Source organism: Xenopus laevis, chromosome 7S (assembly GCF_017654675.1).
Source record: "Xenopus laevis strain J_2021 chromosome 7S, Xenopus_laevis_v10.1, whole genome shotgun sequence".
Taxonomy (NCBI): Eukaryota; Metazoa; Chordata; class Amphibia; order Anura; family Pipidae; genus Xenopus; species Xenopus laevis.
In genome coordinates, this window is record NC_054384.1 from 1,550,664 (window position 1) to 1,577,027 (window position 26,364).

Sequence of the window (26,364 nt, forward strand, 5' to 3'; positions counted from 1 at the left end):
TCTATTTCCCATTATCATCCCTAATCTGGAGCACTACACTAATTGTGAGAATGTGGCCCAGTTTCAGTATAGCCCTATTGGAATCACCGAGCTTGGCTGATAGTGGTGGGCAGCGGTACTGCAGCCTGTCATCTATAAACCTCTAGCTCTGTCTAATAGATAACATTAAAGGATAAGTGGACCTTACAAATAAGGAGAAAGAAAGAGGCTGATGTTCTTCTGCTTAGGAATAAAATTAGAAACCTTTCTCACATCTTTCCTAAGCACATCAGCCTCTTTCTTTCTCCTGACAACTTCCTTGACTACTTGTTGGTCAGACTGGTGGGAAACTGACCAGCAGGTGGCGCTGTTGTGATAAAATTCATTCATATTAACAGTACATGTATCCCTTAATATCTTGGAATTAAAACAAAATAAATAATGAATGTACATTGCATAAGTGCTTAAAATAGCCCCCTCATCAATTTTATATTGACTTATTTTTAAGGTTTACTTATCCTTTAATAACATTACGTTGGTAAAATCTGAGCAACCCTGTCCTAGACCATAAGATGATACTTCCCCTTTATATATGACACAAGAGCTTCCATTCACAGGCCCTATTGTAGATCTCAGCCTCTCACACGCAATTAGTATGACAGTTAGTAGCAACGTGGCACAGCAAGGGACGCGCCTTCACTTTGCCTCAGGGAGCCGTGAACTGAGTTTGGAGGTGGGGGAGACCTACTTTGTTCTCATTTATTCTATAGACGACCTTGTTGTTCTACCTACTTCTACTGAGCTCATTATTGTGCATATTAAATGATCTGCCTGTTTCATTTACTTCCCCACACAGTCAGACTGTCCATAGGAACGAGAGAGAGAGAGAGAGAGAGCGAGAGTGATAGTTCCTCTCTATCCATCACACTTTCTACATGGAAAGGAAACTTAAAGCAGAGAACATTCTTTTGCATCAAATTCCTATTGCTACATTCACGTGGGAGCTGCCATGTTGTTTCCCTTATTCAGTACAGTATGAGGGTATAGCTTATTGTGTGCCCAGAACATTCCTTCTCTGTATATTTGTATTTATACATATGGGAGGAGGAGGTGCCATATTGATTCCCTTAGACAGTACAGTATGAGGGTATAGCTTATTGTGTGCCCAGAACATTCCTTCTCTGTATATTTGTATTTATACATATGGGAGGAGGTGCCATATTGATTCCCTTAGACAGTACAGTATGAGGGTATAGCTTATTGTGTACCCAGAACATTCCTTCTCTGTATATTTGTATTTATACATATGGGAGGAGGGAGGTGCCATATTGATTCCCTTAGACAGTAAAGTATGAGGGTATAGCTTATTGTGTGCCCAGAACATTCCTTCTCTGTATAATTGTATTTTTACTTATGGGAGGAGGTGCCATATTGATTCCCTTAGACAGTACAGTATGAGGGTATAGCTTATTGTGTGCCCAGAACATTCCTTCTCTGTATATTTGTATTTATACATATGGGAGGAGGGAGGTGCCATATTGATTCCCTTAGACAGTACAGTATGAGGGTATAGCTTATTGTGTGCCCAGAACATTCCTTCTCTGTATATTTGTATTTATACATATGGGAGGAGGGAGGTGCCATATTGATTCCCTTAGACAGTACAGTATGAGGGTATAGCTTATTGTGTGCCCAGAACATTCCTTCTCTGTATATTTGTATTTATACATATGGGAGGAGGGAGGTGCCATATTGATTCCCTTAGACAGTACAGTATGAGGGTATAGCTTATTGTGTGCCCAGAACATTCCTTCTCTGTATATTTGTATTTATACATATGGGAGGAGGAGGTGCCATATTGATTCCCTTAGACAGTACAGTATGAGGGTATAGCTTATTGTGTGCCCAGAACATTCCTTCTCTGTATATTTGTATTTATACATATGGGAGGAGGGAGGTGCCATATTGATTCCCTTAGACAGTACAGTATGAGGGTATAGCTTATTGTGTGCCCAGAACATTCCTTCTCTGTGTATTTGTATTTATACATATGGGAGGAGGAGGTGCCATATTGATTCCCTTAGACAGTACAGTATGAGGGTATAGCTTATTGTGTGCCCAGAACATTCCTTCTCTGTATATTTGTATTTATACATATGGGAGGAGGAGGTGCCATATTGATTCCCTTAGACAGTACAGTATGAGGGTATAGCTTATTGTGTGCCCAGAACATTCCTTCTCTGTATATTTGTATTTATACATATGGGAGGAGGGAGGTGCCATATTGATTCCCTTAGACAGTACAGTATGAGGGTATAGCTTATTGTGTGCCCAGAACATTCCTTCTCTGTGTATTTGTATTTATACATATGGGAGGAGGAGGTGCCATATTGATTCCCTTAGACAGTACAGTATGAGGGTATAGCTTATTGTGTGCCCAGAACATTCCTTCTCTGTATATTTGTATTTATACATATGGGAGGAGGAGGTGCCATATTGATTCCCTTAGACAGTACAGTATGAGGGTATAGCTTATTGTGTGCCCAGAACATTCCTTCTCTGTATATTTGTATTTATACATATGGGAGGAGGAGGTGCCATATTGATTCCCTTAGACAGTACAGTATGAGGGTATAGCTTATTGTGTGCCCAGAACATTCCTTCTCTGTATATTTGTATTTATACATATGGGAGGAGGAGGTGCCATATTGATTCCCTTAGACAGTATGAAGACACAGCTCATTGTGACAAAGGTGGAATGAGGTGGATCAGGGTAGATTCCTCTACTGTTTAAAGAGAAATAAATGTAAAATAACTCTGGCTTATAATAGGGGTTTACCTTCCCTTTGAAAATGTTTGTGTCATCTGTGAAGTCGCTGAATGCCATATTTTCATCTCCACTCCTCCTTTCTCAGATATTTTGGTTGTGCGTTACAATGAATTACTAATTCTCTTTGAGAAACACAGAACATTTTCACGCCCATTCCTCTGCCCTCTCTATGTGCCCCGGGCATTCTGCTCTATGTAGAGTCTCACCTCCTTCCTTCTTTCCTTTCTTTCACTTTAAAAAAGAGATTAATTCCCCCGCGCTGCTCTGCGTCTCTTTACTTGTTCACATGTTTTCTTTCTGAGTGAACCTGCCGACCTCTGCGAGGGGTGAGCGTACATTTAGTCAGAGACGTTCCCACCTGTGCACAGCGGAAAGCGAATATCTCTGTTATTGTATCGGGCCGGGTAGAACTCACAGTGCCAGCCCAGTTCAGAAGATGTGAAAATAAGGGAGGGTTTGGCTGTCTGGGTCATAAGGAACCCCGACTGAAAACATGTTGGACACAGTATTGAGGCATGTAGAACATGTACCCACCACAAGCTAATGTCCATACTAGCTAAGGTTCAATATGACCGCAATCATGGATGGCCTGATAGCTGACCCTAGTTGCTACATGCCAGTTGGGTGATCTTTTCTGCTACTGTCACAGGAAGACCATAGAAAAGATGACACACACCTGTGTGAGGACAAATTAAAAGTGATCAATGATTCCAAAACCAGGGGTACTTTCTGCAGAGTGGGCAGATGACATCTTATTGCCTGTTCCCAGACACCCTCCATTGTTTTTTGCATTCATTCTCCTTTTGCCTGTGCCAGGGCAGTTATGAGAAATCATGAGGCCCATTCTACAGGACCCACCACCCAGGAAACCCCAACTATTAGCCCCTTTGGGCAGTTGACCCTGTCAACAATTATAATTGGGAACCAATAAAAGAGAGATTTCATGGTATGCATATTCATGCCTCTGATCTGCCACCAGCCACACCTCACTATGCTAAAACCCCACCTATGCACCTTTGCATCTCTTGGGACCCACTCTGCCATGGAGCCATTGACTGGAGTACCCCCTGTACCCCCATAATGGCAACCCTGGCATGTGCACGTCTTGTCATGGCTTTATTACTCATCTTATTTCAGCTAAAACCAACTGGAAGCCAACCACAGCATTAGAACAGAGGGCTTGAGAACCCAACCAGAGAATTAGTTCTCACAGGTCTACCAGGCTGAAGAAGCAACAGCATCAGAACAATCATGAGGAATGAGTAACCAAACAGAGAAAGTTCTAATAGCTCTACCAGGCTGAAGCCAACCACAGCATTAGAACAATCATGGGGCAAAAGAAACCAACCAGAGAGTTAGTTCTCACGGCTCTACCAGGCGGAAGCCAACCACAGCATTAGAACAATCATGGGGCAAAAGAAACCAACCAGAGAGTTAGTTCTCATGGCTCTACCAGGCGGAAGCCAACCACAGCATTAGAACAATCATGGGGCAAGAGCAACAAACCAGAAAATAAGTTCTTATGGCTTTACCAGGCTGAAGCCAACTGCAGTATTAGAATGATCATTGGGCAAAAGCAACCACCAATAAGAGAATTCGTTTTCTTGGCTCTTCCAGCCAGAAGCCAATCAGAGCATTAGAATATTCATAGCACGAGACCATCCTATGAAACTAAATTCATACATATTACTTGTCATACATGTTAACATGGCTGGGACTGTGTCTTCTGGAGGTTACTTCCCAAACCACAAATCACCTCCCCTCTCTCAACTGACCTCATTAGGGGTATTGGCACAACGTGTCTCTCATTCATTTTTTTGTCAAGCTTTAAAAATTCCCAGTCCAATTGCGACTCATGCCAGTTTGTATACAAACAGCAGCCATTTATCTCTCTCTCTCTATACTGTATATATTATCTCTCTATATATATTTATTATGTATCAGTGCAAGTTATTCTTTATTAACACAATCTCGCTACCTTCCTGGCATCAGCTTTAAGAAAATACTCCCAGTTGAAAGCTTTGATATGTAAGTGAAGTTTGTGCAAAATGACTGAGTTCCCTTAAATTGAAAAACAACAACAGGAAACATAAAACGTGGTATTTTACAGGGAAAAAAGGCTGCAATACACACAATGCCAAAAGCAATGATCCTTTCATCTGATTGCGCTGCACTATACATGACAAGGAGAAAAGAAACGTGTTTTGTTGCTGTCTTCTTTTTAAAGAGTAGATAAAAAATGTTTTTCAAAAGAAACCTTGTTATTAAAAATGTATAAATCAAGATGCTCAATGCAAACAAAACAGTTTTATCATTCTCTCTTACAAAAGTTCAGGGGGGTGCAGCGCGGGGTCTTAAGTAGGACTGCAAAAACTACAAAAGGGTCCATTTTTTTAAAAAAAAATAAAAAATTAGGTTGAACTATGGCACTATTGCTATGGGGTGCAAATCAATGCTGATTCCGGATTGAACAGGCACCCTGAAGGACAACGGGATTCCAAGGCAGTGCAAACAATTTAAAAAACAACTGGTCCGAATATCAGATTCTACATCAGGTTATAAAGATTATTCTTAGTCAATTGCCAACTGCTCCAAAAACATGGCACCATGGCATGCACTTGCATTGGGTGATGAGCCCAATTATAAAATGTGTTTATTGCAAGTATGAGATTATAAATGACTGATATTTCAGGACGTATTATTGCACCTCAAGAGACATCGCTATTGAATCACTAGGAATCAGCACTGGAACTCTACTGGCTTATCTGTGGGAAGGCTTTTTCTCTACACCAAACATGCCCATGTCCTGCATCAATCACAATGGTTTTTGTAGCCTGTCGGAAAAGGACCACGGATTGACGGATTTGGTCCTTGCTTTAGGAAATAAAGCTGGTCATACACTTGAAGATCTTCTCATTTGGAGAGGTCACCACACAAGTGGATCTATCCCAGACATGTCAACCTTGAGGGCCCAACAATTGGATCACAACAAAGGCGATACAGGTTGTCAGAGCAAGGACCCCATCATCAATTCATTTTGGTCCGTATTCCGATGGGAGTTTTAAACCTGTCTGATCGATATCTGAATGATTTTTGGCAGATGTTGGTAGGGAAAGCCTGTTGGGTTTCTATTGGCATGTTTTATCACCCAGGCATGGTCACCTAAAGTCCCTAAGCACACAGTTGGAATAGTCTAACAACTGGGACTTGGATAAGTGAAACCAAAACCCAATAGTTCATCCACCATGCAGGAGGGTACAATGTGCCGTGACCTGAGGGAATAATGGCCTCCATAGTGTCCAGGTGGCACCTCTGTTGTAATCGTCCCCCAATGAGTCAACACATAAAGATCCAGATCTCTGTCTGTGCCCCGACTGACTCACCAGGTAATCTGTGTATTTGCAAACATACAGCGATCAGGTGGCCATAGAAGACCTGTCCCTGTAGCTGCTTATCTGGACATGATATCAGAGTAATGAGGGTTTCATTTTAGCTGGGCTACGGGCCAGACGTTTGCTCAACCCAGTGTTTGCTGAGATATTAGTGTAAGCCAATCCACCTATCCCTGGGAGCTTTCTGATAAGCACATGCCAAAAACATGCACAGCTTTCCTTGTTTTCAGCCTGCCAGGAATGCCAGAAACAAGCAATTATCATTTGGAGATGCTTATGAACTTCGGAACACACTAAAAACCCATAAAAGAAAATAAAAATAACAAGAGGATGAATCATCTCGAAAGCCACAAAACAAATGCTCACAATCCCTGTTTATTCATCCTGACAATGCAGTTAAGCTATTGGGCTGCATCTCCCCAAAGGCTCTACACTTCCCTTATGGGCTGCACCTCCCAAAAGAGCTGCATTTTGTCTTCTTAAAGGCTTATACTGCAGTGCTGCATTCGCCCCCCCAAAAGGCTCTGCACTTGCAGTACTGCCTGTGTCTCCTCAAGGCTCTGCACTTGCACTACTGTCTGTGTCTCCTCAAGGCTCTGCACTTGCACTACTGTCTGTGTCTCCTCAAGGCTCTGCACTTGCACTACTGTCTGTGTCTCCTCAAGGCTCTGCACTTGCACTACTGTCTATGTCTCCTCAAGGGTCTGCACTTGCACTACTGTCTGTGTCTCCTCAAGGCTCTGCACTTGCACTACTGTCTGTGTCTCCTCAAGGCTCTGCACTTGCACTACTGCCTGTGTCTCCTCAAGGCTCTGCACTTGCACTACTGTCTGTGTCTCCTCAAGGCTCTGCACTTGCACTACTGTCTATGTCTCCTCAAGGCTCTGCACTTGCACTACTGTCTGTGTCTCCTCAAGGCTCTGCACTTGCACTACTGTCTGTGTCTCCGCAAGGGTCTGCACTTGCACTACTGTCTGTGTCTCCTCAAGGGTCTGCACTTGCACTACTGCCTATGTCTCCTCAAGGCTCTGCACTTGCACTACTGCCTGTGTCTCCTCAAGGCTCTGCACTTGCACTACTGCCTGTGTCTCCTCAAGGCTCTGCACTTGCACTACTGCCTGTGTCTCCTCAAGGCTCTGCACTTGCACTACTGCCTGTGTCTCCTCAAAGCTCTGCACTTGCACTACTGTCTGTGTCTCCTCAAGGCTCTGCACTTGCACTACTGTCTGTGTCTCCACAAGGTTCTGCACTTGCTCTACTGCTTGTGTCTTCTCAAGGCTCTGCACTTGCACTACTGTCTGTGTCTCCAAAGAACTACAAATATCATTTTGGCTTAATATTTCTCCTTCTGGTTGCATCACCACAAAGTTCTGCACTTTCCCTACTGTCTGAGTCTTCCCAAATCTTTGCATTTCTCTCATGGTTGCATCTCTCCAAAGTTCTGCACTTTCCCTACTGACTGCATGTCCTTAAAGCTCTTTATTTCTCCTATTGAGCCTCCATAAATCTCCCAAATTCTTCACTTCCCCTATCCCCAAAGTTCACCCTTCCCCAAAGAGTCTCCACCTCCCATATGGGTTGCATCTTCCCAAAACTTCTGTATCTCTACTAATCAGTTATGTAAGAAAATAAAAACAAGATTATTTTGCAGATCCTACTCACATGATGCAACCGTCCATTATTCTATTCTGCTAAATTAAAGGGCAACTACTCAGGCAGTGTCCCCGACCAGATCCCAGGTGTGTGCACACGTATGTGATTCTCAGGGTGCAATACACCCAGCTGTTTTCCAGAAGAAGGTGCGCCCTTGAGCACAATGAGTCTTAAAAGGCGATTAGTAATTTTAGAAAGGTGTGAAATTTAGAGCTAATGAAACGTTAAAAATACCCAAGACATGTGCACGGAATAAGCTGCTGCTCAAATGAAAATAGTTTGGTGGAACAATCAAATGTTTATACAGTTTTTAAAGAAACATTAGTTTCCTGTCATTCTGTGAGAACGGATTTCTTCTCCTTGTCATCTTTTAGAACAATGTAAACATTATAAACTGCTTGGCTTTAACCATTGTTCTCTTATTATTGCACTGAAAACTCAACCTGCAGAAATATCTCTGCTATTCCTACAGGGGGTTAAAGGACAAATAAAACCATGGAAAAGTATTACAGGGTACCTTACGCAATAGCAAAAGTAAACCTCAGGTAGAGCAGCCCTTTCATGATTAAGCCTCCAATGCTTTCCACTTAATCCAAGTCTTTGTCAGAGAATTTTATAATCTAAGGTCCCTGTCATACATACCTTGCTCAATGTTATCTATACCATATTGTGTGCCCAGAGCATTCCTTCTCTGTATATTTGTATTTCTACATATGGGAGGAGGAGGTGCCATATTGATTCCCTTAGACAGTACAGTATGAGGGTATAGCTTATTGTGTGCCCAGAACATTCCTTCTCTGTATATTTGTATTTCTACATATGGGAGGAGGGAGGTGCCATATTGATTCCCTTAGACAGTACAGTATGAGGGTATAGCTTATTGTGTGCCCAGAACATTCCTTCTCTGTATATTTGTATTTATACATATGGGAGGAGGAGGTGCCATATTGATTCCCTTAGACAGTACAGTATGAGGGTATAGCTTATTGTGTGCCCAGAACATTCCTTCTCTGTATATTTGTATTTATACATATGGGAGGAGGTGCCATATTGATTCCCTTAGACAGTACAGTATGAGGGTATAGCTTATTGTGTGCCCAGAACATTCCTTCTCTGTATATTTGTATTTATACATATGGGAGGAGGAGGTGCCATATTGATTCCCTTAGACAGTACAGTATGTGGGTAGGGGGTGAAATGAAATAATGACTCCATGAAACATTGTGGGCACAGAAGTCAGGCCTTGGATAAAAGCAATAAATTTACATCAGGAGCAGAATATATATCTCACCAGCTCATTATCACACACAAGAGCAATTTTCCCAGGTGCCAAGCAGCTCAGTGTATAACAAACAAAGGGCGAGTGTTGATGGTTTGCGGTTGGGCCGACAGATTTGCTGAAAGAGAAGGAACTGGAGTTTTCGTGCGTTCCCCGTGAGAGAATGAGGCTGCGTCCGACGCTCGGGGAAGGTTTTCCTGTTGAACGAGTTCCATAAATAAAGGACTCTTGTATCCCAATACCCCGATCCTCTCGGCACTTATTATCTTTCCAAATACGTAAAAACAATTTCGCTTGCCAAGCGCATTCCAGCTCTGGAATTCTATCCCGGCCCATTATGTGACTGGCAGATAAAAATCTGCTTCTATTTCTAGAAATACAGGATTTCCATGCGTTAAAGGCAAGGTATTCCCTTTTAACTATTCATATGCAGTCCAATACACTGATTTAAACTGGAGCCTGAATATAAGGGTGGGGCCCATATGGTTCGAGAAACTAATTGGAGCCAATTTCACCTCCTAAAATTTCCCCTTTGCGACCACTTAAGTTGCCTCTTTCAGCTCTGCGGTGTAGGACAGAGGTAACCAGCAACCCCTATATTGCAAAACTTACTTAATGTAACCCTTTCCATGCCACGTACAACATTCTTACAGCAGGACCCAACTGCCAATTTCTAATAGTCGCCAAAAGGAAGAATCAAACAAAAATAACATTTCAGTAGGACAAACAAATACTCAGGCTACAGCTCTTATTCACTTCTTATGCAATTGTCTATTCGTTTGGAATTCATTTACTCCAAAGCCCAGATTTTTGTAAAAATGAAGATGATACTTAGGGGGTGTGGCCACAAAAACGGGTGTGGTCAAAAAAATGTCGCCTCGCTACACGGAGCAGATGTTTTTTGTCCTTCTTTCTATTTCCAAAATGCTGGGAGGTATGATACTGTAACATAAGCCTTTATCAAGGGGGAATACCCCTTGATAAAGGCGAAAGCCGAAACGTCGGGGTGTTCTCTTTTTTGGGGGTCTGTGTATCCGCTTTTCTATATCTAACCAAAACTACCAGTGGTGTGGTATGTATGTATGCTGATTTACTGAATATTTACCCTCATTAATTGATGTTGTTTATTACCGTTATGTTTTAAACATTAAAAATTTTTTTTTACTGCACAATTATCTGGTTTATATGATTAATCATTTGGTGTGCATGCCCATATCTTTATATTATATATGCTATAAAAACTAATGGAGTTTTTAGGGCTTTTGCACCCGCAATCATTATTTTTGATTTATTGTTAGAGTGCCCTCCTCATCCCTATATTTATATGATACTGTAACATGTCAGTATTCATAGTATCAAAGCTTGATAAAAGACAAAAATCTTATTATTTTCAACTTTTCTCCAACTGTAACCCGCCTACCCATTGAACGTGAGTGTCAGCATTAGGCCACACCCTCACACAACTGAGTAATGTTAACAAATTAGTCACTGATGGATCTTAACATACCTCCCAAGTGTGCCGTTTTCTGTGGGACAGTCCCGATTTTGACAACTTTTTTATTAAAAACGCCAGTTTCTCGTGCATTGGCGCTAAAAAAAAGTTACAAAGTCTCTGAAAATTAAAGGGGACCCGTTACCCCCCCAAAAAATTCCAAATCCTATTTTATTATGCTAGTCAAGCATGATGAGCTTTAATTACACTATATAAATTATTTGAAACTTGTTTCCATCAGTCTGGGAACTCATAATTATAGCAAGCAGGAAGGAGCCATTTTGTGGACACTGTTCAGAATGGGGGACCTGATGTCCATCCCCATGTCCTGGTTACACAATTAAATGGTAATTAGAGATTGGGGGGAATGTGGGGAGAGCAGTGACATGTAGGAAGTGCTGAATGGAAAGTGAAAGTAACTGCCTAAGGCATAGAGGAGGGGCAGAAAATATTTGATTGACAGCTGAGATGTTCAAATGCGTTTACAACAGCTATGAATGTTTTAATAAAAAAAATTATTTGGATTTCATGTTTAATTTGAAAAGGACTTTTCTTATACAGCTTTTTATGTCTGGATGACAGGTTCACTTTAATTATATAAGAGGCTCTTTGGCAGAGAGACCAGAATACTCAGCACTTGCACCAAGATACAATTGTAACAATTTAAGATCAGCATAGATACAATTGTTTACAACTATTTACGATAAGCAGTAGTGGTGTGCGGGTTGAGCATTCTTGAGCTGAAGCCAACCCTAAACCTAACCTGCCCCCTCCAAACCCTCACCCAGCCTGGCATCCCCGCTATTTATTGCCCCTCTATATATATCTATATATATATATATATATATAGATATATATATAGATGATAAGCAATAAAAACAGACGATCGTATGACACATTCACCTTTCTCTGCTCCTCACTTTGCAATTATTTAGCCTTCCCCTTGGGCAAACATTGTGTAGAACCTAAATGAACATCAGCAAACATCAGACTGTTTGATTTTGTGCTACCAAAATAAAATTCCGTTTGATTAACCTGAAGCACCGAGGATCATGCTGCTATGTACATTTGCATAGAGCACACGTTAAATAAATATATTATGTATAATGCTTTTATAATGATAAAATATGAAAATGATGCCATAGTTATATAAAACGCACTCTATAGTTTTTCTTTACAGGTGATTTCAAGGCAATATGATTGTATAATGTAGAATTCAGGCCCAATCCTCCATGCTGAACATATAATACACATAAGAATGTTATTAAATACAAATGTGTGTGTATAACCTTATTAAAGGAGAACTAAAGACCAACTAAAGAAGTAGGTAGAAATGTTGTACATGATATTTTGTGCTTGTGTACCAGCCCAAGGCAACCACAGCCCTTTAGCAGTAAAGATCTGTGTCTCCAAAGATGCCCCAGTAGCTCCCCATCTTCTTTTCTGCTGATTCACTGATTCACATGCTCTGTGCTGCTGTCACTTACTGAGCTTAGGGAGCCACTCACAATATACAGTACACATAGAATAGAAATGTCACAATATAAGGCTGATTAGTCATTAATACACATAATTACTACATGGCAGCACAGAAACCAGTGCAATTAGCATCAGAATTGAATAATCAGCAAACCTGTAGCATCAGCTTATATTACAGCCAGGGAAGCTCATTTTCTGCTGGATAATTAGTGACGAGCCCTAAGCTTAGCTTCTCAACAGCCAATCAGAGCCCACTGAGCATGTGAGTGTCACAGACACTTTCCAAGATGGTGACCCCCTGTGACAAGTTTGAAGTCCTGGATCATTGCTGCTATTGACAAGCTCAAACTTTAGCCTCGTGCAATAAGTTCACTATAGAAAATAGGACATTTTTAGCCACATTCATTTTTAGGGTTTAGTTCTCCTTTAAAAGGCTCTAACAACACAGAGGGGCACTGCAATAATGCAGATATGGGATCTACTGTAATGCTTTGGGTTTTCATAGATAAGGGGTCTTTGGGTAATTTGGAGCGCTATTCCTTAAGGCTAAAGAATCTAAAAAAAATTTTAAAAAAAAAACCCAAGATGGATTGGTGCAGTTCTGTTCCCACAAATGGGGCTGCCTTATTATTACACAGAAAAGGGAAAATCAGTTGGGAAATAGGAACTGTTTGCTTATATATCATTCCTATAGTGGAGCTTTCTGTATAATGGGTTCCCAGATAGATAAAAGATGGTCGTTAGTAAACTGGCATTTCAGACCTTCTCACGCCTGTTTCTATTGGGCCTGACATGTTCCATATGCCGCCAGCAGCAGGGAGGCCAGCCAAGTGCAGACTGATACGGAATACAGGATACATCAGGCGTTCCTCCTTCTTATACCCCTACATCACTGGGTGGGAAAGGAGCCAAGAAAGTTTCGCTTTGTCGGAAAACCGAGTAAAGAAAACGCAGGCCGAACAAGGGAGAGGTTTGTGTAATCTCGTCCGTACGCTGCCCATGCCAAAATTAGGGGATTTATAGGGAAAGAAACTTTTAATACTTACTCTACTGTAACTGTTCCCTTGCCAACCCTCTTCCTAGCACATGTCAGTGTAATACAAATAATCTCATTATTCTATTACTTTTGGAATCAATTACCTACAGGACAGGAAATACAATCAATTCAAATTGATACAATTTTATTTTAATAGACATTACAATTAGATCTGTGCAGTTTGCAACACTGTTTCTAGTTTCATAAAGTTTATTACAAAAAAAAATTCAGCTGCCATAAAGCAGGACAGGACTGCTGCTTACAATGGGGATCAGATAGGATCTGTGCAGCCACTGGGACAGAATGTTCTGTTATACAGATAGCTAGAATCTCAGCTGCCATAAAGCAGGACAGGACTGCTGCTTACAATGGGGATCAGATAGGATCTGTGCAGCCACTGGGACAGAATGTTCTGTTATACAGATAGCTAGAATCTCAGCTGCCATAAAGCAGGACAGGACTGCTGCTTACACTGGGGATCAGATAGGGATCAGATTTGTGCCACTATCCCAGTAAGTAGCTCAGAATGTACTGACTTTCATGTTGAGCCCAATATGGAGAAAGTGGATCTTATAAAGGGCAAGTCCTATAAAAATATGAGTCTGCTGTATTTGCTTTGGGATTTTACCATTTTACTAGTGAAATTCTTTTTCTTGTGACGCAGGTGGAAAATCAAGTTTGTTCAGCTTCAGGGCACTATTTTTTTGCTCGGTAGGTTCGTTCAGGTGTAGAAGGTTCTTTTGTTCTCAGGAGCAGATATAACCAGAACGGGTCACAGTTTGGCCTTCCCACACCCCAGGGATGAAAGAAACAGGGAGAAAAACTCACAGAAATTCTCTTTATTAGATGTACTTAAAAGTTAAATGAAGCCTTTTTATTTTTATTTTTTTGCTGTTGTGTAACCTTTTAATAGCATTTTCTTGTTCATATTATTTTTGTATTTGTAATGGAAAAAGTTATAGAGTGACATTTATTACTGAAATTATATGATTCATTTCTTATTGCTTTCCTACTCCCTGGTTGCTATGGAGGATTCTGCTCTCAGTTGTAGCCTCAGGCTCCCATTGTCTTTCTGTTAGGCCAGTTAAGAAGAAACCAGAACTGGAAGCAGCCGTAGCAGCAAAGGGACCAACCCATAGCAGAAATGCAGTCTTTGGTTTGCTAATACAGGTATTTGCCTGTAAGCACAATTCAGCAGGAACAGCCCCTTAAGTTTGCTCATAGTCTGTACAGAGAGATCCCATAAAACTATGGTACATAGGTATTCCCTGTACTAAGCACAATTCAGCAGGAACAGTCCCTAAGTTTTCTCATAGTCTGTACAGAGAGATCCCATAAAACTATGGCAGCATAGGTATTCCCTGTACTAAGCACAATTCAGCAGGAACAGCCCATACAATTATTTTTAGCCTGTACGGAGAGATACAATAAAACTGCATCTGGTCCCCAGTTCCAGGCAGAATTAGACACAGAGGGTTAAAAGGAACAAGACAATTAGTAACGTATGGACGGCTTCTTGCCCAGGAACAGATACACTGTATATACAGAAGGAGATATGAATGGCATTTTGTAACCTCTCAGACTCTATTTTTAGGCCGCCACTTAAACACAACACGACTGGAAAGATCACATCCCGGATAATTTCCATGTGGAGTGGAAAAGAGCTAAACACAAAGCTTATGTAACCAAGTCCTGCCCTATAAACCCTCAGTATTGAGTTCAACAGCGACCCAGACCTCCTGTATATTTGCACAGAGCTGTGTATTCCTGATCTCTATTCATACTCATTTATTCCCTGTATACTTGCACTTATGCCTACGGATGGATGCTGCCATGTTGATTGCTGTGGCTGCAAATGGAAAAGCAATATCTATTTAGCCACAGGGGGGGCTGTTGCTATTGCCATGAATAGGACGCAGGGTACAATGTATGAAATCACCCTCAATGCCTTGTAATGACTTGTTTTAAGGTATTTCGAAAAATCCTGGCCAATACATTCCTATAAGATTTACTCCCCCGGCTACTGGAAACCCAGGCTATAAAATAAAATCAGCCGGGGGCAGATGGAGAAGGAACTCAGGTCTGAGTCTAAACCTCCAGTGCAGCCTCACAGAGATGGGCCTGTCTGTGCCGGGAACAGGGGCTGCTGTGAGTCCAAAACCACAAACATTCATTAGCCGTGAGCTTTTCAGCAGCACTTGCCCTCGCAGACGTGATCCGACTATTGTGTTACACGACTACCGCAGTCAGAATAAGTGCAAACGTCACTATTGCTGCTGGTGTGTCAGCACAATCACTCCTGCCACTAAACTGCCAATTTATAGCCCTCCGTCAGGATTTAAGTCAAGCTCTATCCCATCCCTGTGCCAAAAGCTAATGGCAGAGCCAGAGGTGCCGCCTGATTTATACACTTGCGCCCCGGCCAGGAAAGTAGCTCATGTTTCTAGGGGAGAGAAGGAGATTTTCATACACATTCAGGCAGAAAGCCCCGTCCAAAAAATCACTGCAAATTGGCCCACGGTCACGGCAGAATCATTTGTTCTATGGAACATACTAACGGCAAATCTAATCTGCATAAATAAAGTCTCCCAAGCCGGTGGCGCTAAACAGAAAGGCACAAAATAAAGGTAATAATCCTTGTAACTTTGTACAGGTATGGGATCCGTTATCTGGAAACCTGTTATCCAGAAACTACGGGAAGGCCATCTCCCATAGACTTCATTATCAGCAAATAATCCTTTTTTCTGTGTAATAATAAAGCAGTAGTTTGTTCTTGATCCCAACTAAAATATAATTAATCCTTATTGAAGGCAGAATAATCCTCTTGGGTTTAACTACGTTTTTTTGGACACTTATAATATGAAGATCCAAATTACAGAAAGACCCTTAATCACAGCATTCTGGATAACAGGTCACATACTTGTAGATTGTTACTCATGTGCAAAAAAAAAGGCACCTGCATTTGCTGGATTGCATTATAACTCTCTGGTGCAGTGGAGCTTACAATCTAATTGGAGCTTATAAGAAACCAGCTAATCTGCCCGTATGTTTTGAGGGTTTGAAAGGAAACTGACAACTCGGGGAGCACACAAACACCTTGTAGAACTGGTCAGGATCAAACTTGTGACATCTCTTGCATTGACTCTTATAAAACCACAGTTAAAATCGCTCATTTTAGGACTATTTAGTCATCTTGGATGTAACCAAACACCAAGGGGAATCCAAGTTCTTATTTGCCTATTAGAGAAACAATGTGTCGCAGCTGGGCCGCAGCACATAAAAGTCACACAATATTAAGGGTTCTGTTCAGTCAGATACAAAGGTTTTGTGGTATCCGAATCCTTAAAGGGGTTGTTCACCTTTCAACATGTTTTTTAATTCAGTTGGTTTCAGATGGTTGACTAGAAATAAAGACTTTTTCCAATTACTTTCTACCACCTATGGTATATGTGACCGTTTTTCTAATATTGTAAAGTTGCATTTTCACCTTCTAAAGCAGCTCTGGGAAGGGGGGTCGCCGACCCTAAATTGATACATTTATTTCATCCAATTCTTATCTTTGTCCCTGCTGAGCAGAATCTCTGGGTTTCATTACAGGCAGCTGTTAGACTTGATTCAATAGTTACTGATACTCCAGAGATGCTGCTGAGAAATGGATCAACTAAATGTAACAACTAAATGTATCAACTAATTGTAACAACTAAATGATGTAACAGTTCAGAATCTGCACCTGAATTACTAAACTGCCAGACTGAAACACTAGAGACACGGACATTCAACTTTAAAGGAGACATATTATGTAAAAAACAAGAATGTGCCAGTGCATTAAATCTTAGATAAGGAAGGAATGTGCTTTAAAAAGTTGTGTTTCTGGTTACTTTATTGAAAATGTCTAAAAAACACAACTCGTCCCGCCCATGAGTTTCACTTGCTGCTGCCTCCTCAGCTCACTGCACTGTAGGACAGGAACCAATCAGCAGCTAAGAGGACCTGATAGGGAACTGAAGCCTGACTGTGCTTGTGTGACTGCAGGCCTGTGATTGGCTGTCCCCCTCCTACTGGGACCGATAGGACACGCCCACCCCTTATTTGAAACACAACCAGGGGCCAGAGAAGATCTATATTGAACTCCAGTAAAGGAGACATTTTTTAAGACAATATAAATTTCTGGCCAAAAGTAAAACTAGCACTGTATAGTATTATATAATATAGTACATTATTGACTACAAAATTAAGGGAGTTTCATTTATCCAATATGATGTCTCCTTTAATCTTAGATTTTGAAAAAAAAAATGGTAAAAAATGGAAAGTAATTGAAAACATTTTTGTGTTTGGAAGTTGAACCGTTTAAATAAAGTGCTGGAACTCAGCCCACGATCCGTTCTTGTCCAATAAATGTGATTTAGACACCTCCATCATAATGAGATTAATCACACTATAGAGTGAATATAAAGTGCATTTTTTTTTTACATAGGATCCAATGGGGCAGAAAGCAGCAGAAATTCAGTCCCTTCTGACGACAAAATCAGAAGGTCCCTGGCAGGGTGAGTGCAGGGTGAGTGCAGGGTGGGTGCAGGGAGAGTGTAGGGAGAGTGCAGGGTGAGTGCAGGGTGAGTGCAGGGTAGGTGCAGGGAGAGTGCAGGGAGAGTGCAGGGTGAGTGCAGGGTGAGTGCAGGGTGGGTGCAGGGAGAGTGCAGGGTGAGTGCAGGGAGAGTGCAGGGTGAGTGCAGGGAGAGTGCAGGGTGAGTGCAGGGTGAGTGCAGAGAGAGTGCAGGGTGAGTGCAGGGTGAGTGCAGGGAGAGTGCAGGGTGCTGTCCTTGTGACTCGGTGGAACATTCTGTCCCAATCTTTTCATTTCTAACGGAGCTCAGAAGATGAACGCACACACACTGCCGCCGCTGCATCAGACCTTCACATCCCAATGTGTCTGTACAAATGATTTAAGGGTCCCTCTGGGCCGCTCGGAGCTGCTCTATCAATGTAACAGCCTTGCTGGGATTGGGCCAAACATCCACTAAACTCGTATTAGGAAACAAAGGGTCTGGAGTTGGCGCTTGTTCAGCAAAATGTCACCTCCCCGGCCAATGTCCCGCCGCAGCCTCAGGGATCAGTACAGTGCCCTGCCTCTCTATCTCTATGCACCCACGATAACAATACCGTTTTGCTCAGCAGCTCTCCAGCAGCAGCTATCTGGTTGCTAGGGTCCAGTTTCCCTGAGCAACCAAGCAGTGGTTTGATTAAGAGACTGGGCAATGAACAGAAAGATAAAGAAACATAAATAATTAATAAGAACACAAAAACTCTAGCTTTACAGTGTTTTTTTGGCTGACGGGGTCAGTGACCCCCCCATCTGAAAGCTGAAAAGAGAATTTCAAACAATGCAGAAAAGTTAAAAAATGAAGGTCAACTAAAAATATCATAAGAATAGGTAAAACCTACAGGTATCGGACCTGTTATCCAGAATGCTCGGGACTTGGGGTTTTCTGGATAACCAATCTTTCCAATTTGTTAAACCCAAACCCGACCCGCAACACGTATACTTACCTGCTTGGACTCGCTACCCGACCTGACCCGCAAGTACCTTATCCGCAACCCGATCCGCGACCCGCAGACCATCAAGAAACAGGAAGAGCTGTCATTGGAAACTGGAAGTGACATCATTGGAAGTTGGCATGATCAGAAAAAAAAGAGTAAAACTCACTAACCAAACCGCGACCCGCAAACCCGGAGAACCCGCGTCTATATCCGCTCCCGAAACTTCTACAGGCAACCCACAGAGTATTGCAGGTTTTTGTGGGTACCGACCCACTGCAGGAATCTACATCATACCCTACTAGAAAATCATATAAACATGAAATAAACCCAATAGGCTGGTTTTGCCTCCAATAAGGATTAATTATATCTTAGTTGGGATCAAGTACAAGCGACTGTTTTATTATTACACAGAAAAGGAAATCATTTTTATAAATGTGGATTATTTGATTATAATGGAGTCTATAGGAGACATCCTTTCATAATTCAGAACTTTCTGGATAATTGGTTTCTGGATAACAGATCCCATAAATGTACTAAAAAGTCCAGTTGTTTTGTTCCGCAAAACTTATTTTGACCACAAAAAGAACTTAGTAATCACCATGAATTCTGCCCTGTGGTGGATATTGGGACAGAACGTGGGTTCTGTTGATGCCCCAGCGTAGGAAGCAGATCTCTGTGTTATTAATCTCCTTCTCCTGTTTCAGTCGGAGCTTTGGAGAGAAGCAGAAGAGGAAAAGAAAGAGAAATTCACAGGAGGCAGCTCCTCAGCCAATATAAATATTTGACACCAGTGGTAAATCAATGGGAATTTGCCAAGAAGCAGTTAGAAAATACGTTTTTCTGTTTGTTTATTTATTTTCCCCAACGTCACATTCTCAGAACCATTAGATCATCAAAGGGGTGTTTGAGCACATTGAGGTCTACTTTAATACAAGAATAGTGTTTATTTTTCAGAAAAACCCTGTTTGAATACATTTTAACCAAATCCTCTTAAACTCACACTCAGGGTACAAGTAAGGTCTGTGCGGTGATTGAAGGTGACTACATGAATGTTTGTTCTCTGACACTCAATAGGCCAGCTCTTTACAGGGAAGAATGGCAGGTAAATGTGGCCATACACTGAGGGATTCGCTCGTTTGGCCAAATGAGCAGATCTCTCCCCGATATTCCCACCTCGAGGTGGGCGATATCGGGTTGATCCGATCGTGGGCTCTAGGGCCCAACCATCGGATCATAACGAACGGTAACAGGCGGTCGGATCCCATCATTGAACGAGATTTTTAGTAATGTCCGATCGACAGATATCGATCGGGGAAGACCGTCAAAGGGCCCCATACACGGGCCAATAAGCTGCCGACTCAGGGGCAAATTCACTAAGCAGCGAAAATGCACTAGCAACGGCTTCGCCACAGTTCGCCGCATTTCGCCAGGCAAAGTTTTGCCAGGGCGCCACTAATTCACTAAAATCCGAAGTTGCACTCAGGGAGGCGAACGGTTGCGAAGTTGTCCTAGCGTTAATTGGTCAAGCAAAGTGAAGTTACGCTAGTGATGCCTAATTTGCATATGGCGCCAAGTTAAAGTACAATTGACGTATATGTAGCAACAATACATTACACTACACAAGCTGGGAAAGCTTCATAAGATAAAATAGAGTTGTTATTTTGCCCTATACATGTGCCCACTATATAGTTTAGGTGCCATATGTTAGGAAATGTAGGGGGGAAGGAGGGTACCCCCAAAAAAATGTACATTCTTTTTCAGCCTATCACCCTTAAAAAATGAAAAGACGCCAGCGTTTTTTGGGATTTAGAAAAAAATTCAACTTTTTTTTTGAAGCAATCCCTATCTACTCTATTGCACTTTGCCTGGTCTGAGGTGGCGAAGGCAAGTCTGGCGCAAGAGGTAACGTTCAGTCAAATGCGCAAGTTAGTGAATTAGCGTAGTTATGTCCCTTCGCCATAGCGCAACTTCGCCTGGTGTAAGGGTGCAAAGTAGCGCTAGAGTAGGTCCACTTCGCTAGCGAATTTATGCCAGTGCATGTTAGTAAATTGGCAAAGTAACCAAATGACGTCACGCTGGCGAATTTGCGCTAGCCACTTCTCGCTTTAGTGAATTTGCCCCTCAGTTTGTTAGCAGCTTTTATCGGCCTGTGTATGGCCACCTTAATACTAATTGACACTATAAAGCAAGGATGTCATTGCAGTCATGATAAAAAGAATCCTGGACAATTGTAGCCAATGATATAATACATTTTAATTCCATGGCATAGACCCCTTCCATAGTGAAGAGACAAAGCAACACCAGCTAATGCTAAAAAATACCTGCAGCTTTGGACCAAACAAAACTCACGGAACCAGCACACACACACACACAATACCCCAATACAAGTCCCCTGAGGACGATGAGCACATTGATATGAATATTTAGAGATATTACAACATTACAAAGAAACTGTCAGTTCCGTGTGCCGGCGCTTGGATGCCAAGATCTCTGGCGGGGACTCTAGAAAGCAGCGCGGTGGCAATAATCAGGGTATATTTACATCTGTGGCACATGCCCTGTTCAAATAAGGAATAAATTAAGCAGTCACTGAACTGGCCTATAAATTCCAAGTTGTGTCCCTCATGTGGCATTTAGGGAAAGTAACGCAAATCATCCTCAAGTTTTGTTTTTAAACGGTTACAATTCACTTTTTTAACCTGTTCAAACAAATCGCAAACAAATTTGTATATAATGAAAGGAGATATGGAACCAAAAAAATGAAATAAACAAATTTTAAGCAACTTCCTGATATTATTCATTCATCATTTGTAGTTAGTGTGGGACTGTGGATGCTGAAACACTGTAGTAGAACAGATGAAACATGGCTGACTTCTGATTCAAAGGAAAAAATGGATATTGGCAAGTTGCATTTACATTCATTAGGCGTTTAACAACAAAACCAGATAAAGATATTTATTTTCGCTTTGATTATTAGGATCCTGCGCTCGCTGTAAATCCTAATCACAATTTTCTCTCATTTCTTTCTATTCTCTTCCTGATGATTTTGCTCAAGGCATCTCCATAATGGCACAGCCCTGTCTCGCAATTATTTCAGCGCTAGATGGGTGCAAGCCCGGGGTTCCCTATATAATCCTTCAAAAGCAAAAGGTTCCCTGGGGAGCCCGTTGTACTTTTTATTTTTCTCCTAGAAAGTGAAAAGGCGCAGTTTTAATGATCATCTCGGACTCCTCAAGTCGGCAGCCCCTGAAGCTGGTCATTAACAGGCAAGATCTGCCCTCCCCGACACTCATTAACACTTAATTACACATTATGTTTGTAGTGAAGGCCGTTGTCTTTAAGGCAGGAGAGCCCATACTTTACTTTTAGTGATGTTGTCCCGTTATGATCTACATCCATAATATCACTGTTAGCATTCTGATGCATGGTAATTATCACTTAAATACTATATTGATTTATAAGAGAATTTACATTATTATATTTAAAAAATGATTTCTTATGTCCCCTTAGAGTCAATATCTGAATGAATAGAATAAAACAGAAGGATAATTTAGTCAAGCTGTTTGTTGACAGTGTCTTGAGATCTACTGATCACCAGCCAAGGGTCTCCTGATAGATCCCAATCTACCTTTTGGACACCCCTGCTTTAGGGTAGGATCACAAGACGAACTTTGCCGCAATTTTTAAAAAGCGAGTCTATGTGACAAGGCGATTGTCTATGTGCAAGGGAAGATTTCGAGCGACTTTTGTTGCAGAGAATTTTCTCTCCAGGGGGTATATTTATCAAAGAGTGAAGTTAATAGTGAAGTTCCGCCACTAGAGTGAAATTCCGCCGCTCTCCATTCATTTCTATGGGATTTTTATAGGCGAATTTATTGAACTTTCACTTTCACCCATTGATAAATACGCCTTTCAAAATCCCATAGAAATGAATGGAGAGCTGCGGAATTTCACTCTAGTGGCGGAACTTCACTCTTTGATAAATTTACCCCCAGATGTTTTCTTGGCGTCTTGCCTTGAGCGTTTGGTAAAAAAAATGGTGTTTCCGCGGCACGACCTTTGCTTGCGTCCTTACGTAACTGCGTCATTGCGCACGTGTAAGAATTTGCATACTATAGCGGCTACTAATCTCTATGTGTGTGTCTTTGTAGGAGATTTCAGTACTACCCTATATACATGCTATTTCGAACAAATCGCTCCAAAAAGGGTCTCAGTGCATTTTGGAACTACAGGCGATTTCAAATCACGTTGTGTGCATAATGACTGGCAAGAACGCCGGCGCCAGAACACGCTTTTAAAAATCGCAGGCGACAAATCTCCCGGTGTGTCCCTACCCTTAAGGGAATCTTTTTCACCCCCCTCGTAACAAGAACTAAACAACTATAAACCTCCACGCTCTGTGACCCATCACCTGCTGTGGAATTATTTCAGCGCTGGGACATTTGCATCACAATAGAATAAATTCTTTCCCCTCGGACTGGTATTTATTAACTGGCCGCTTGGAGGCTCTGCAGAGAGACTCATTATAATAGCGGCCGATTAGTGCACAAAAGAGGTCAAGTTTAAATGACTTCCCACAAAAGAGCCTCTGTCGCCCAAACACGACAAAAGCTTTATTTCAATGTTCTGCGAGTCAGTGTCAGGATTCCGACACACCAAGAGGGAACAGAGTTACTAGGGCACCGGCATAAACAGCAAAACAAGGATAGTAAGTGCCATCGCTCGGCCAACTGGGCCGCTCTATAAACTCAATGAAAATTAAATTAAGTTTAATATTAAAGATTCATAATATTAGAATTAGACATCACTAACAGCTGGAAACAGTTTACAGTGTTTAAAACGAATAGAAGTAAAGGAATATTCGTGGCTATAAAATAAAATAAAAGTGTGAGCAATATATTCCTGCAGCCTTGGAATGAAGAGAAGGAATTCAATTTATTTAGTTCCCATATTTGTTCAGTTCAGTTAATATTATAGTATAAGGGGCAGAAGTATCAAGGGGCGAATTGAAAAATCTAACTTTTAAATTCGAATTTTGAGCTAATTTTAGTGTACTTCGACTAGGGAATAGTCCTAATTCAATTTGAAACAAATTGGAAAATTTGAATATTGAAATTTATCATGTACTGTCTCTTTAAAAATTCAACTTCAACTGCCAAATTGCTGTTTTAAAACCTGCCGAATTGCTGTTTTAGCCTATGTGGGACCTCCTACAACCTATTTGGAGTCATTTGCTGGACTTTTTTTTTTTAAAATACTTAGAATCGGATTTGATCGAATACAGCCTATTCACTCAAATTTCAATTTTTTTTTTTTTTTTAATTTCAGTTGGTCTTTTTTTATTCAAATTTCTAGTTGATTTGAGTTAAAAAAAAAAAAAAAAACTCCCATCACCTCGGAATTCAACCCTTGTTAAATCTGCCCCTAAGAGTATAAACTGAATACATCTATATATAAATACCTGAAAGCTCCAAAATTCCACCCACAATTCAACTAGCTGCAATTCATCAGCAGTCACATTACTGGGATGTGGTAAAGGGGTAGTTGACCTTTGAGGTAACTTTTAGTATGTTAAAGAATAACCAATTTCTATCAATTTTGCAACTGGTCTTTATCTAAAAAACAAAAGCTCTGTAAGGCTACAAATGTATTGTTACTTTTTATTCCTTATCTTTCTATTCAGGTCTCTCCTATTCATATTCCGGTCTCTTATTCAAATCAATGCATGGTTGCTAGGGGAATTTGAACCCTAGCAACCTGATGGCTGAAATTGCAAACTAGAGAGCTACTGAATAAAAAGGTAAATAAGTCAAAAACCACAAATAATAAAAAATGAAAAGCAATTACAAATTGTCTACATCATACTAAAAGTTGCACAAACCAAACTGCCATTTGGCCGCACTCTTCAATGATTTCCTGTTTAAACGCAAACAACCGGGTTACCAGCAGTCACCGCTCTCGGCTCACAGAAATATAAAATCCCCTCACTTTTAGTTTTTCTAGTAAAGTATATATAGATGATTGGAAAGCTTCTGCATTTTCCATTCACAACTGATATATAAAAAAGCACAGGCAAGAAACCCTTTACATGCCACACAACATAGACATATAGGCACATTTGTGCCAGTTCAATTTTGGGTTTCTCTTTTATCTGCCGAAGCGCATTCTGTGCGGAAAGATCAAAAGAGCTGACATGCAAAAGGATACTAGTATCTAAACAAGGGGCTGTATTGAAACAAGGAGACTGCTTTACAAAGGGGTTAATATCTAAACAACGGGGCTGGTGTCTTAAAGGCAAACTATACCCCCAAAATGAATACTTAAGCAACAGATAGTTTATATCATATTAAGTGGCATATTAAAGAATCTTACCAAACTGGTATATACTTAAGTAAATCTTGCCCTTTTAAATCTCTTGCCTTGAACCCCCATTTTGTGATGGTCTGTGTGCTGCCTCAGAGATCACCTGACCAGAAATACTGTAGCTCTAACTGTAACAGGAAGAGATCACCTGACCAGAAATACTGCAGCTCTAACTGTAACAGGAAGAGATCATCTGACCAGAAATAGTGCAGCTATAACTGTAACAGGAAGAGATCACCTGACCAGAAATACTGCAGCTCTAACTGTAACAGGAAGAGATCACCTAACCAGAAATACTGCAGCTCTCACTGTAACAGGAAGAGATCAGCTGACCAGAAATACTGCAGCTCTCGCTGTAACAGGAAGAGATCAGCTGACCAGAAATACTGCAGCTCTAACTGTAACAGGAAGAGATCACCTGACCAGAAATACTGCAGCTCTAACTGTAACAGGAAGAGATCACCTGACCAGAAATACTGCAGCTCTAACTGTAACAGGAAGAGATCACCTGACCAGACATACTGCAGCTCTAACTGTAACAGGAAGAGATCACCTGACCAGAAATACTGCAGCTCTAACTGTAACAGGAAGAGATCACCTGAGCAGAAATACTGCAGCTCTTACTGTAACAGGAAGAGATCACCTGACCAGAAATACTACAGCTCTAACTGTAACAGGAAGAGATCACCTGACCAGAAATACTGCAGCTCTAACTGTAACAGGAAGAGATCACCTGACCAGAAATACTGCAGCTCTAACTGTAACAGGAAGAGATCACCTGACCAGAAATACTGCAGCTCTAACTGTAACAGGAAGAGACCACCTGACCAGAAATACTGCAGCTCTAACTGTAACAGGAAGAGATCACCTGACCAGAAATACTGCAGCTCTAACTGTAACAGGAAGAGATCACCTGACCAGAAATACTGCAGCTCTAACTGTAACAGGAAGAAGTGTGAAAGCAAAAGACACAACTCTGTCTGTTAATTGGCTCATGTGACCTAAAATGTATTATTTGTTTGTGTGCACCGTGAATCATACGAACCCAGGGGGCAGCCCTTATTTTTTAAAATGTCAATTTTCTATTTAGGATTACCCAATGGTACATACTACTAAAAAAGTATATTATTATGGAAATGGTTTATTTACATGAAGCAGGGTTTTACACATTGTGTGAGCGGTATTGTTTTCCTTTAACAAAACTGCTGGTACTGAAACAAGTGAACTGATATAGAAACAAAGGCACTGGCCTCTTACCAATAAGTTGTACCACTGAATCAGTATTTGACATAAATAATATTATGAATTATTATTTAAAGAGTCACA

At 41.2% G+C, this 26,364-nt stretch overlaps 1 protein-coding gene across 37 annotated transcripts in view; it reads right to left on the reverse strand.

Moving 5' to 3' along the window:
- The window catches only part of LOC108697306 (transcription factor 7-like 2), a 137,279-nt gene that overhangs the window by 50,256 nt on the left and 60,659 nt on the right, over positions 1 to 26,364 (reverse strand). The window lies entirely within an intron of this gene.